Raw genomic sequence first — 12,648 nt, 5'->3', positions numbered from 1 at the left:
CCACGGAATAACTGGACATGCAATTATGACCAGAAAAAAGTACCAAAAATATACTTAATTATTAAATTATTAACTAAAGTTATACATAAAGTTTTCTTGCAGACTTATTTTTAACTCTTATAATCTTCAACTATACTTATTTTTCAAGAAATTAAACAGCTAACTTAAATTTCACCTTTAGAGACTTTAGAGATAGAGATTATAAAATTTTTTGCTCTTTAGTGATGGCAACAACAAAGTTTATTATTATAATAGGTCGCTTACCTACCTAGTCACATTAGGCCAATGCACAGTTGTCTTTTTAAGAATTGAGAAATCTTAGTATCATTTAACTCTACTAAGGTTTAAATTTAATTTAATTTAATTTTTTAAAATTAATTCAAGATTTCAAAAAATCAATATGCTGAGTATATTCTAATTTTCAATATGGGGTCAAATTTAGTATATATTTATTTGAAGTTTGAAAGCAATTGGGAAGACAACTTATACAAGAATAAAAAAGATCTGATTTAAATCCTTCAATTTAGTTGTGGGTAAGGGTGGGAGGATCTTGTAAACCTTGAATGAAAATCTTCCTAGAGGTAGTATCACAAAAAAAGGTACAAATTTTGGACAGAAAGCATTTTAACTTTAGGAATGAAATCCAGTTGTAAAAAATTGATTCTACTTTAAGTAAGACAATAGTATCATATAAACGTGCCTGAACCTCACAAGTATAGAACCATGGAAGTTGAACATTAATGAGACAGTATTATTGAGAACCAATAATACCTGTAGTAACTTAAGCAAATTTGAACTCCAAACCTTTGAATCTGAACTACTGTTTAAACTAATAAAAACTTGCAAAAGTAAGCAACAAACTAACACAGGACAGTTTACAAATGCTATTGCATTGTTAAGATTTAAGTAAAACCACTCTTGATGCAATAAAAATATATAAATTTTTAAATGTAATGTTAGATATAATATGAAATAACTAATAATCATTAAAACAATAATAACTTAATATTAGTATATAGTATAAGTTTTTCAATTATATATCTTATAGACAAATAAAGCAATAAAATTTACTTTCTTTCATTTGCTTGTCTTTTTTCTTCATTTTTATTTATTTTTTTTGCTGCAAGTTTAGCAAGTTGTAATTCGTTCCATACTTTGTCGGGAACTCCAGAATTATGTATGACTTCAAAATCCGAATTAATTTCCTCTCTATGACTTAATGGATCAATCGTTTCTTCAAATCTTTTTGATACAACAACATTATCAATACTCTTATCCAACACTTCTGAAAAATTAACAATAGCATTGTTAAATTTGAAATAATTATCATAATAAACATCAATTAATTATCATAATTAACTCAAAAATAACAATAAAGACGATAAGAACAGATATTCTCACTCAAAAAGTATTCTGATGCCAAAAAAGAAAGATATTGATGAAAATAAAAAAAAAAAAACATTAAAAGTATATTTTACTTGTAAAATTTGCTTGAAAGTTTACAGTATGGCAGGTATTTTGCATTTGTTGCTTTAAAAGCTCTCCTTTCATAACAAATCGAACCGTCTGATTAAAAAAACATAAACAACTGACTTAGAATTAGACTAGATATTGAGACCAGATGTATGATATTGATTCACTATTGATAAAAAAGAATGGACTGGTATAAGAAAAGTAAATTTAATGTTGTTCCAAAGTTTATTAATGCACCAAACTGTCCTGAGTAACAAGTCATTGAATTCTACTGGGCAATATTAAAGGAAATACTGATTTGAAGAGAAAAATGTGAAAATATTGTTATATACTTCAAAATTCACGGATTAATGCAACAAAAAAAGTGATACAAAATCAAATCATATACTTGATGGGAGGTACTCTACAAAAAATTAAATCACTTTAAAATTGCACTACAATATATATATATATATATATATATATATATATATATATATATATATATATATATATATATACATATATATATATATATATATGTATATATATATATATATGTATATATGTATGTATGTATGTATGTATGTATGTATGTATGTATGTATGTATGTATGTATGTATGTATGTATGTATGTATGTATGTATGTATGTATATATGTATGTATGCATGCATGTATAGTGTGTATGTATGTATATATGTTTGCATATATATGTATGTATGTATATATGTATATATTTATATATATATATGTATGTGTGTATGTATACATTTATATATATATATATATATATATATATATATATATATATATATATATATATATATATATATATATATATATATATATATATATATATATATATGTATGTATATATATAAATATATAAATATATATATATATATATATACATATATACATACATATATATATATATATATATATATATATATATATATATATATATATATGTAAGTAAATATGTATATATATATATATATATATATATATATATATATATATATATATATATATATATATATATATGTATATACCAGATTGATAGGAAAAATTTGTTGTGAATGAGCCTAAATGTTTGGTTAGTACAACAATCAACATCAACTTCAAAACCAGATCAATTTGGCAAGTAGGCAATGCTCTGTGTTTGGTGGGATCAGAAAGTGTTGTATGTCATAAATTTCTAAAATCTGGTGAAACTGTTAATAATAATTGCTACTGATAACAATTAATTTGAGAAATGCATTGATTGAGGAAAGATTAGAATGGAACATAAGACACAGCAAAAAATTTGTTACACAACAATGCACTTGCAGACAATGCAAAACCGGTTCAGGATACAATCAAACCACTTAACTGGGAGCTGCTACATGAACTGCCATATTTACCAGATTTAATTCTTTCCAATAACAGTTTATTTTTATTGATGGGACACTCATTGGATGAGGAGGACTTATACAAGTGCAAAGAAGTCAAAAATTTTGTGTCTGATTGCTTTACTTCAAAAGATGAACATTTCTATTGGTGTAGTATTCATACATTGCCAGAAAGGTGGTCAAAATGTGTAGAAAGCTATGGTCAATACTTTGAATAAAAATTTTAAAATATCAGAAAATTTTGGATTTTCATCAATTTATGCAAAACATCTCAACTTTCAAATCATGTTTTCTATCTTTTTCAAAACTAACAGTTACAATCTTTTTGCTTTGAGTCAGCAATACGTGCCCAGTGTTACTTTTTCATGCAATTCAAACATAGTAGAGTATACTTTTTATGATTTATTAAGTGCCATCATATGTATAACAAATGGGTTTTTTCATTTACATGCCAACTATTGTCAGATTTATTTGCAATAAAAGTATTTTCTATATAAGTGTTTGGCAACAGGTAATAAAACATTGACATAGATAACCTATGCGAAGTTTTATGCTGTTTTTAAAAATATTTAAAGTCTATTCACAGCCATGTTTTATGTAAGATCTTTTTTTTATGGGAAAAAGCAGTGTAAGTGTGGAATATGTTAAGTTAAAATATTTATTTGAACTAAAAAATTTTTTTCAAAAACTCTTTCTGATTTATGTTTTATCCATGTGCCCATCAACTAGGATAACCTGTCAATTCCTTTTAAATATTGGAAACAAACATCAAGACCAAAATGACAAAAGATATATGCTTTGAACAAAATGAAGCCAATACACTGCCACTTTATTTATATATAAAACCTAATAAAGAAAATAATAGTAAGCTTTCCGCAAAGGCTTGACACACTTTGTTTTTGTGAAGTAGGTATAGCCTCTTATAGATTAAAAGCCAACTAAATTTATAGTTAAAAATTAACACTATATCTCTTTCCTAAAATTCAATACTGCATATATCAATTTTTTTTAGTGGAAAGAAAACAAAGTTTTTTTAAAATTACACATCCAGATAAAAATGTATAACTGGTAAAATTAATATAATGTATAGAGATTAACAAAGGTGAAAAAAAAATTAAATCTAAATTTATAAAGAAAGTAATTTCTATAAATTAAAATCAATTTAATAAAACTAAACAAATTTTAATTTCAAATTTTTATTTAAAGAAGCAACTTAGTTTCATTTAGCAATAAAGTGAAGGAAATAATTTTTTTTTATATATATTTTGAAAAACTTTTAAATTAATGTACCAAACAATTTCTTTTCTCTACTATAGTCATATTGATAAACACTTTGAAAATCATTGGCTTCTTTTAATGCACTGTTAATATTTCCAGCATTGGCATCTTTGGGCTATCGGTCATTGACCATAGCTTTTAAAGCATTCATTGCATCAAGATAGATAATTTTTTTATTTTCTTCTGGTGTTTTTACCACTCGGTTTGCACGATGTTCTAACATTTTTTGCCACAATGCAATCATATCATGTGCATTTCCCCATCTAGGATAAGAACGCAACTAAAAAACAATCAAAATAAATATAATATTATATAGTATTTATAATAATATATAATATTTATAGTATTATGCAATATATATTATTTATAGCATTATGCAAAAATATCAACTTCGATACTTTTTTTTTCTTTTTCTACTTTTAATGCAGAATGAAATTTTGTAGCTGTTCATACAATGCAAAGTTTCATTACTCATTTATATTAAATTTTAATATGTTTAACCAACTTTATTTTGAAATTTTTACTGTTGTGTTAGTTCAGAAGTAGTAAGAAACTAATTTCAATTAAAAATTTTATAATAGCAATTACAAAGTAGTGAAATGACAAATGAACTGATTTACAGTAGTCTCTCGCTTAATTGCGCACCAAGTTAGTTGCGCATCCCAGTTAATTGCGCGTTTAGGCCCAAAATATTTGTGTTTCAATTTTTTACTGAGTTTTTTATTGAAAGTGTAATTAGATCAGAAAACGTAACTATTATTTTCCTGTGTTAAGATAAAAACTAGTTTTTATCATAAATATTTTGAGATAATGAGTTTGCTAGAATGTAAATAGATAAATAATTCAAGTTCGAATCGAAGTAAATGATAAATCTTGTTTTAAACAGATAATAATAAGTTTTAACGATTTATCAGTTAAGTCTCATTGAAAAAACTTTAATAAAAAAACTTCATTTTAAATTTAGCCGTTTATTCACAGTTCAATTATTCAAAGAATATAAAGTGCATGAAATCAATGAATTCTCTAGTCTATATGTTAATTATGAAAATCCAGCTACTTGGGTAGTATTTGATAGTAAAATGAGATAACTTTTGATAGAATATGGACCAAAACAAGTTGATCAGTTTAAATTTTCTAAAAATAGTATACAAAAATTTTTTTTCTAAAAACTATAACAACTGTGCGCTTGTCAATGGAGATAAAGTTGGCAGACATTGGCTGCAGAATTCAGTAAGTAATGACTCTGTGCATTGCTTCTGCAAGCTGTTTACCAGTGGCACAACAGCTGCATTATTCCTTTTTTCAAATGGTTCACGAGATTGAAAAATAAATTTTGTATTTCTGTCAGGGCATGAGAAAAGCAGTAAACATCTAGCATATTTTCAGTTGAGGAAAGAGTTTGAACTGTGACTGCGACATAATAAAACAATTGATGCCGAACACTTTTGTCATGTTAAAAAAGAAGAACAGTATTGGCAGCAAATCTAGAAACGGCTGATATCTTTAGGAAGAGTTCTTGGTGTGAGAAAACTTGTTTTCCATGAAATACACAAGAAACTGAACACTGCTGATAACGAAAACTTTTTGAAACTTGTGGAAATTTTTGCTTTATATGACCCACTTATAAATAAGAATCTTCAAAAGATTGAAGACAATGAAACACACGTACACTACCTACACAAAGACATACAAAATGAATTGATTGAATCTTTTATCCAATGCAACCAGACAAACAGTAACAACTGCATATGATGCTAAGTACTTTTCAATAGTTATCGTTTGCACACCTGATGCTGCTCATGTTGAACAAATGACTATGATTAAACGCTTTGTGAATATGACTTCAAATCTAGAAAATGACATTGCAGCAACAGCATCTATAAAAGAATATTTCTAAGATTTTGTAAGTTGCAGTCATACCAGCACTAGTTGTCTCTAAAAGAGCCAACTGGTGCTGGTATGGCTGAAGCTATTATTAAGCAGTTAGGTTAAATTACTAGATATGCATAGCCCCATAAATTATCTTTAAAAAATAAAGAAATTTCTAGTAAATTGCAGAAATGATCTGAAATTTAAGAAAACATTAGTAGATACACTTGAAATTTCAGTTAGTTTAGAGATACCTGCACTTTTCAAATTTAAATCAACCCGTATCAGAAAAAAGAATAAATAATTTACATATGAAGGAGATAATAAACCTACTCAAGATCCAAAAGAAAATATCAAAATAAACTTTTGCTTATGCTATTCTTGACACAGCAATACAATTGGTTAAAGAAAGATTCACTCTTATGCAAAGAATAAAGTTGTTGTTTGGTTTTCTCTATGATATTCACTGTTTACAGAGTGTAACTAGTAAGGAAGTTATGATAGATTCCTTGAATTTTGAGAAAGCTTTTCAACATGGAGATTCCAAAGATATCAATGCATCTTACCAATGAAGTGAACTGAAATAAATTTTAAGACGAGTTGCAAGGTGTACATTGCCACTGGATTTACTGAATTTTATATTAAAAATTAATCAAATAGAACTTGTCCCCAACACTGTAACGGCTCTAAGAATCCTCTTGAAACTTCCAGTTTCTGTGGTGAGCAGTGAGCAAAGTTTCTATAAACTCAAACTGATAAAAATATTTTTGAGGACGTCTATGCAGCAAGAAAGACTTGCTGGATAAGCTGCTTTGTCAAGTGAACACAATATTGTTAGAAACATTGTACTGACAGAACTCCTTTCTCCATTTGCAAAAACAAAAGAGAAAAAGGTGAAGTTTTGAAATTATTTAATAATATATTATAAAGTTACACAAATATATGCTTATTTATGGTTATGCATGGATATATTCTTCTGAATGTAAATACATAATGTAATAACATAACTTTAGCATTCCTTAGTAAAAGCTAGTTGGGGGAGGGAGTACAGTTTGACAGATTTGCCTAGGGGGCCAAATAATCTGGCACCAGCCTTGGTATTATGCAACATTTTTAACAATATATCATATTAACAATGACTTATGATAATATAAAAATAAATGATATTTAAAATGCCTTTTAATCACTCAACAAACTATGTTGGATAATGAATAACTTTACGGGAAAAAAAAAGAAAAAACAACCTCCTCTAATGCTTCATGTAAGTTGTTTTTTACATCTATATCAAAACCATAATTATCAGTTTCAGCTTTCTTTCCAAGAAATTTGATGCAATCATTGTTATTCCAATTCTCAAAATTTATAAATCTTTTAAACCTTTTTTAACAAAGAAATAATAACTATTTATATACATATATAATCAAAAAGAATAAAAATTGAAACTATTATGAAAAAAATCATTTAAAATAGATTCGTCTACATACATGTATATATATATATATATATATATATATATATATATATATATATATATATATATATATATATATACATATATGTATATATGTATATATATATATATATATAAATATATATATATATATATATATATATATATATATATATATATATATATATATATATATATATATATATATATATATATATATATATATATATATATATATATATATATATATATATATATATATATATATATATATATATATATATGTATGTATTTATGTATGGCTAGCCATAGTCCCACATAAATTTTTCAAAGAACCAATTTTACTTAAGGCTAAATAAGATATTATTCCTTTTCCTATAAAAATCATTTTTTGTTATGAAAGTATGTAGCTCACCTCTAAGTTCTGCTGGATTTTATTTTTAGTGTGAATTAATTGAATAAAACTAAAACACAAAACTTTAATTAGCTTTTTTCCGTTTTTTAATTTATTCAGTTTAATACTTACTAATAAGTGCATATTTCTTTTGTTTTTCCAGGGTTGCCAACTTGCATATTTCAATGTCAAATTTAGTAAAAATGACATTATTTTAATATGTTGGCAGTTTATGATAATTTGGCATTATTTTGACATTTTTAAAAAACTGTTATATTTTTTTTTCTCAGTTGGTTTATATTTAATTTGTTCTAGATCATTAAGCACAATGTCAAGCAAAGGAGCAAATTCAAGAAAGTACCTTGAAAAATGGGAAACTAATTATGCTTGGCTTAAAAAAAGCTCTTATGGTACTGCCAGCATTCTGTACCCTTTGTCTTACGACTATACAACCACATAAATCCTCTGCAGAAAATCACAGAGGTCTTTCTTGGCATGCTTTAGGAAAAATCTCAACTCAAAAAGCAAGATCACATTTCCTTTAATATCATAGAAAGCAGACCGTAATGCAGATACCATCTTGCTCTTTGTTTGTGCTGTCATGCATCTATTTCAACAATGGATTACCTTGGAGAAATCATTTCTCTTGATGGAAAAATAGTCTGGTTGAAAACCTTTGTCTGCATTGAACCAAATGCGCCCAAATAATTAAAAATATAACTTAATCATTAATTGAATAAGTAATTTCTGAATCTATGGCAAATAAGCCTTTTTTTAATCCTAATTGATGAATCAACTGATGTTTCCTTGACAAAACACCTCTGGATTTGTGCTTGATACTATTCAGATCAATAGAAATTAGTTATCCGTGACTTTCTCAGTTTAACTGCCGTGATATCAACCACTGATGCAGATCTTTTTGCTGTTTTGAAAACAAAATTGAAATCTGTTTAATTATCATTAAAAAAACTGCATCAGATATTAAATAGAGTTTCATTGTAGTTCACAACTCAATTTAGTCTTGAATTCAAGCATTCTTTCCTGAATCTATTTTTATACGCTCTACATGCCACTCTTTGAATCTTGTTATTTAACATTCCTTTGAATTAATGCCATCAAGAGTTGGCTTTCTGTTCAGTGAAATTCCTTCATTTTTTTCAAAAAGTTCCATTCGACAATAAGAGTTTAAAATTTTTCAGAAAATGGATTTAAGCAATGAAAAGATGGGAACTCCATAACCATTTCAAAAGTATTCAGCTACTCTATGGCCTGTCAGAGGGAAATGCTTTTACAATTTGCTGTTAATTGGTGCAAGTTAAAATCGCATTTCTTATGTGCTGAAGCTCTAGCTCCTGCTCACATTAGGTATAAAGTTACAACAATTTACAGCAAATTCAAAGATTAAACATACTAACATTATGTAATCTTTTTGAGGCCAATTGTTCAAGAGTTTGAGTGTTTGAATGCTTATTTTAAAGCACTTACGTGAATCCTGAGAAGCTAGTTTCAAAGCTAAACCTGCACTACAAAAGTCTACAACAACGTTTTCTTGACAACCAAGGAGTTTAACTGCCTCTAAAACGTATTGAACCTGGGGAAAAGTTTTCATTAGATTGCCAAAAAATATCAATGCTTATCCTCAAATCTAAAAAAAAATAACCAGAAAAAACGTTGAAATTATTCTAACATGTTGTCTGCAATTTCTTTTGCGTCTTTTGAAAGAGCTAGATTAATGCTACCTGAAAACAAAGAAATTTTTCAAGATCTATCTTTCCTCTCACCATCAAAGGATCTGAATCAAAGTTCTAGAGTGCCATTTACTCATCTGCCTTTAAGGTATATTATGAAGAATAAGACATAAAGCATTGATTAGTAACGAAAAATAAGTTTGTAAGACTGGTCTTCTTCAGAGCTGTTTGAAAATTCTTGAATATCAAAAGTTACAACTGAGTTCTGTATTGCTGTTCACCACTGCAAAAATAAATCAGGAAATGCAGCATTTAAAGAAATAGCAGACTATTGCTTATCTTGTCTTATTCTCCCTAGATCAAATGCTTTTATGAAACATGTTTTTTCTTAGGTCACTTATGTTAAAAACAAACCAAGAAAAAGAATGTCAGAAAATTGCTCATTGGTGTAATGCAAGTAAAAAACTACCTCGTTAGCTGCAACAAATGTTGTAAAGTTTATAAAATCACTGACAAAATTTTAGCTAGATTTGGATCGGACATGTAATGTGAGGATGATGAAACAATATGACCTCACTTTAATTGATAATATAAACTGAAAGAAATTTGATATTGAGACACACTCAAATGTTCTGAAATTTTCTAAATCTTCTTTTTAAACTTTATATTAAATTAAAAATTGAGTACTTATCTATTTAATAAATACATAAATAACTTAAACGTCATTTTTTTGTCGAAAAGTATTTATAATATTTATTAAAACTGATTAATATATGACTTAAAAATTAATTTTATTGAATTCTTTATTGAAATGAGGTTAGATATATTTTTATTACGGTTTCAAAGGTTGCCATTTTTTGTGCATTATTGTAAAAATTTGGCATTTTTTAGACAAAGGTTTGGCATTTTAGCTGGAAAAAAATTGCTTAGTATGCATGTCACAAATATGCATTTTATTAATAAGCGTATGATACTTTTAATATAATTTATGCTTTACATAAAGACCATCAGCTTAGATTAAAAACAATATTTTGCAACAAGAGATCTACTTAAAAGATTATATAAGGATAATAATACGAACCATCGAAAATAAAGAAAATTGTCCCGCAATCATTGTTTTTAAACACATTTTAATATCCAGTTTTCACTAGAGAGCAGGAATACAACTTTATTGCGTAGTGTTTAATGTATTTTGTTTTTTACTGTACTGTATCTTTTAAATTGTTATACTGCTGGTTTTCATCTAACAATAGTCATTACTAAATATTTAAAAGTAGTACTTCAAGTAAGACAGGATGGAGTGATATACCAGCCTACCACCTTAAAGTATTAAGTATATAGCAATGATAAGATGGTATTTTGAAAATATTGAAAACCTTGTTATTTTTTTCTTTTTTTGAGCACTGCTTAAAAGGTTAAAGGTAAAACACAAAGTTTTTATAGATAAATTAAACAAAATTGTAATTAAAAACTTATTGTTTTTATAATTATTTAATTTTTTTTTTAATCAATATGTTTTACATTCTAATACTTTAATATAACTTTTTTTTTAATTGAATTAGCCTTCCTAAGGTCGAGGCTATTACAACCAAAGAGACTTCTTTTTTTTTAATTTGATATTGCGATTATAACTCTATATCAACTCTTTAACTTTAAATCACAAACTTTAATGAACAAGATTGCTGCCTCAAGAAACAAGTTTAGTGCAATACAACCAGGGACATGATGGGTTGGAACTCAGAATTTCTTGCTTTTAAGATGAGCCCTCAATCACCATACCACTACCGCATTGGTAGTGGTTTATATCAATTATATACAATAATAGTATAAGCTCAAACTATTTTAACAATACCATCTCTTATACAGCAGTGAAAATATGAATAAATAAAAAAACAATGTAAAAAAGAAAACTTACTTGTTCAAACAGTCAATGGATAATGTTTTTTATATATTCATTTTCCAAATAGAAAATATTATGTTAAAACCAGACTGATTCAGGACAAAACTTTGTATAGTTTGCAGCTCTCAAAAGGTGAAACTAGATGGCCAGGATAGAGTTGAAACTAGTTGAATAGGCAGGATAGACAAATTGTAAAAATTCATTTTCATTTGAGATTCTGATGTTCAAAATCTATGAACGCTTGCAATGCAAATTAAAAACTCCTCACTGGCTCACATGCTGTCTCCGTATTATTAATTATTCTTTGGGTCGATTTGGAAAACTTTATTTCAAAAACGGAAAATAATTGATATTATATATTTTATAATTATTAAAATCACTTCACAAGAGAAACTTTCCTCATGCAATTTTTATTAGGTCCCTTGATATCGAAAAATTTTCTTAAAAAAATGCAAGTAAAATTGTATTTACATTAAAAATACAATTTAAAGTATAACATATAGGAGACTTATAAGATGCTAATGAATTTTTATACAGGCAGTGATGTGTTTTTATAATTTAGATAATAATGGAAAGTGTTTTAAAATTCATTCATAAGAATAGGACGAAAATGTAATTTATCTAAAATGAAGCAGTTTTCAAACCTTTAAGGTAACTATCAAGACAAAAAATTTAATAAAGAAGATAATGTGAAATTCATAAAAATAAACATACAGAACACATTCAAATAAACTTTCTTATCTTTAGGGCAAGGCTATGCAAAACAAAATTTTTAAAGCGGTCAAAAATGGCAATAAATAACAATTATTTACTTATTTAGCACAATACAAATAATCACTGATTTTAAAACCCTCTTTTATAGGATGAAATAACATGAGTTACGAGATATTTAGTTATTTTACTGAAAAAATAAAATAATGCGCAAAAAATATTTGCTATCGATATAAATATCCTATTCTTTTTTGATATGTATATATATGTATGTAAATATATATACAAATATATATATGTGTATATATATATATAAACATATATATATGTATATATATACATATATATATATCTTCTTTTTCTTTTGGCATTTCCCGTTTAGGTGTCGCCACAGCGGATCAAACTCCTCCATCTAGCTCTATCATAAGTGTCCTCCACTGACACACCAGCCACTCTCATTTCCTCCACCACTGCATCCAAAAACCTCCTCTTAGGTCTACCTCTCCTCCT

The sequence above is a fragment of the Hydra vulgaris genome, chromosome 09 (genome assembly GCF_038396675.1).
Source record: "Hydra vulgaris chromosome 09, alternate assembly HydraT2T_AEP".
Lineage (NCBI taxonomy): Eukaryota > Metazoa > Cnidaria > Hydrozoa > Anthoathecata > Hydridae > Hydra > Hydra vulgaris.
Note: the sequence above shows the minus strand (reverse complement) of the source record.